Source organism: Solenopsis invicta, unplaced genomic scaffold (genome assembly GCF_016802725.1).
Source record: "Solenopsis invicta isolate M01_SB unplaced genomic scaffold, UNIL_Sinv_3.0 scaffold_378, whole genome shotgun sequence".
Taxonomy (NCBI): domain Eukaryota; kingdom Metazoa; phylum Arthropoda; class Insecta; order Hymenoptera; family Formicidae; genus Solenopsis; species Solenopsis invicta.
This window is the reverse complement of record NW_024105282.1, coordinates 30,001-32,500: the sequence shown is the minus strand read 5'-3', so window position 1 is coordinate 32,500 and position 2,500 is coordinate 30,001. Positions and strand designations below refer to the sequence as shown.

The 2,500-nt window shown below is 61.5% G+C and overlaps 1 non-coding gene across 1 annotated transcript in view; it reads left to right on the top strand.

The window, feature by feature from the left end:
- LOC120359918 overlaps window positions 1-2,500 on the top strand; it is a 7,795-nt gene that overhangs the window by 2,240 nt on the left and 3,055 nt on the right. Inside the window, exon 1 of the ribosomal RNA XR_005576665.1 lies at window positions 1-2,500. This exon is cut by the window's left edge and continues 2,240 nt beyond it; it is cut by the window's right edge and continues 3,055 nt beyond it. This is a non-coding gene — a ribosomal RNA (large subunit ribosomal RNA).

Below are 2,500 nucleotides of genomic sequence, written 5' to 3'. Positions count from 1 at the left end.
GGAGATCCGGGAAGAGTTTTCTTTTCTGTATAAGCGTTCGAGTTCCCTGGAAACCTCTAGCAGGGAGATAGGGTTTGGAACGCGAAGAGCACCGCAGTTGCGGCGGTGTCCGGATCTTCCCCTCGGACCTTGAAAATCCAGGAGAGGGCCACGTGGAGGTGTCGCGCCGGTTCGTACCCATATCCGCAGCAGGTCTCCAAGGTAAAGAGCCTCTAGTCGATAGACTAATGTAGGTAAGGGAAGTCGGCAAATTGGATCCGTAACTTCGGAATAAGGATTGGCTCTGAGGAGCGGGGCGTGTCGGGCTTGGTCGGGAAGCGGGTCTGGCTGACGTGCCGGGCCTGGGCGAGGTGAACGCTCGGCGTTCTCGCGCCGAACACGGGATCCGAGCTCGGTCCCGTGCCTTGGCCTCCCGCGGATCTTCCTTGCTGCGAGGCTTCCGTGGCGGCGCGAGCCGTCGCGGTCGTCCTCTTCGGCCGCCATTCAACGCTCAGCTCAGAACTGGCACGGACTAGGGGAATCCGACTGTCTAATTAAAACAAAGCATTGCGATGGCCCTCGCGGGTGTTGACGCAATGTGATTTCTGCCCAGTGCTCTGAATGTCAACGTGAAGAAATTCAAGCAAGCGCGGGTAAACGGCGGGAGTAACTATGACTCTCTTAAGGGGGTCGTCGAATCCGGCGACTCCCATGTGCCAACCCCTCCTCCTCGTGGTGAGAGTCGGTAACGTCGGGATTTAATGCCCGACGGCCAACGGGGCTCTGGCTTGGCCGGGCGGTAACGCTCGGCCCGGGTCCGTGGGGTTGCCAGCCCTTCGGGCCTGTTCTTTCGGCAGGCATGAAAAATGGAAAAAATTATAATCTCCGGCGGCAGCCTCGGGCCGCCGGTCCTGCCGCACGTTCGTCCCCCTCTCCCGAACCCGTCCCCGGCCCTTCGCGGCGACCCGCTGCAGCACGCCGCCAACCGCCCCCCGCTGCCCATGCCCCCGCACCTGTCCCAGTTTCCCCGCAGGCCCCCGCCGATTATCGGTGTCCCGACTGCGATCGCGCGTTCACCACTAAAACGGGGCTAGGCGTCCATCGACGCCGGGCGCACGAGGCCATCGTGAACGAGGAGATCAACGTCGAGAGGGTCAAGCGCCAATGGAGCGCCGAAGAACAGCGCATGATGGCGAGGGAGGAGGCACTTGCGACTCATCGAGGCATCCGGTTTATAAACCAACACCTTCTGGAGGTGGTCCCAAATCGCACCCTTGAAGCCATCAAGGGCATGCGCAGGAACCCCCAATACCGGCGCCTCGTCGCCGCGGCTTTGGAGGATCTGTCTGCCACATCGGGCGAGGGTTCCTTCCTCTCCGCTGGCTCCAGTCCTCCGGCCTCCCCTCTCAATGCCATCCCCCAGCTTGGGTCACCCGGCTCGCCTCCGCTGACACCTTCATCCCCCGGCTGGGGCGAGGCGTACGGCAGTTTTGCCGGCGCCATTCGCGCTCTCATCCCAGTCGTGGAGGCCATCCGTGGTTGGGACTCCCGCGTTTTGACACAAATCAGCGCGGGAGTACTGGATGGCCAGCGGAGTGTCGACGACATTGACCCTTGGCTGGCTGGCGCTTTCCCTCCGACGATTCCTGCAACCAGACCGTCTAGACGGTACGCTGTTGCCAATCCGGGTAGTAAAGCGCGGCGTCGGGCGGAATATGCGCGTATTCAGCGCCTTTTCCGCTCAAACATGTCGCGAGCGGCCGGGGAGATCTTGGACGGTGCCGAGGGGGTGCAGCGGGTTCCCGACGTCCAACAGATGGCGGCGCATTGGGGCCCGTTCTTCGCGCAGGAGTCTGCGCCTGTTGCGCCCGCTCCGCGACGCCCACCAAAGCATGAGCTTCTCGGCACCTGGTCACCGATCTCCTGCGAGGAGGTGGCAGCCACCAACTTGCCACTCAACTCGGCCCCCGGATTAGACGGTATCAGCGTCCGTCTATGGAGAGCCGTACCAGCTTCCATCAAGGCTCTCCTTTTCAACACCGTGCTGCATTGCGGAAGTTTGCCAGCGGCTATGCTGGTTGGTCGGACGGTCTTCATTCCGAAGAGGGGCGAAAGCTCCCTCCCGGGTGACTTCCGTCCGATCTCTATTACTTCCGTGGTCGTGAGACATCTTCACAAGATCCTGGCCCATAGGCTTCTCGAGTCCAAGTTGGTCGACCTGAGGCAGCGATGTTTTGACGACGGATGCGGCGATAATGTGGCCGTTCTGGCGTCCTTATTGATGGACGCCAGGTCCCGTCGTCACGAATTCCACGTTGCCTCCTTGGACTTCGCGAAGGCTTTTGATAGTGTCAGCCATGGCGCTATCGCTAACGTCATGACTGAGCTGGGCTTGCCTCGCGGCCTTACAGATTACATCACGCGCACCTATGCGCGCAGCAGCACGGTGTTTGAAGTGCGCGGTGTCAGGTCGGAGCTCTCCAGTATCGGCAGAGGCGTCAGGCAGGGGGATCCGCTATCG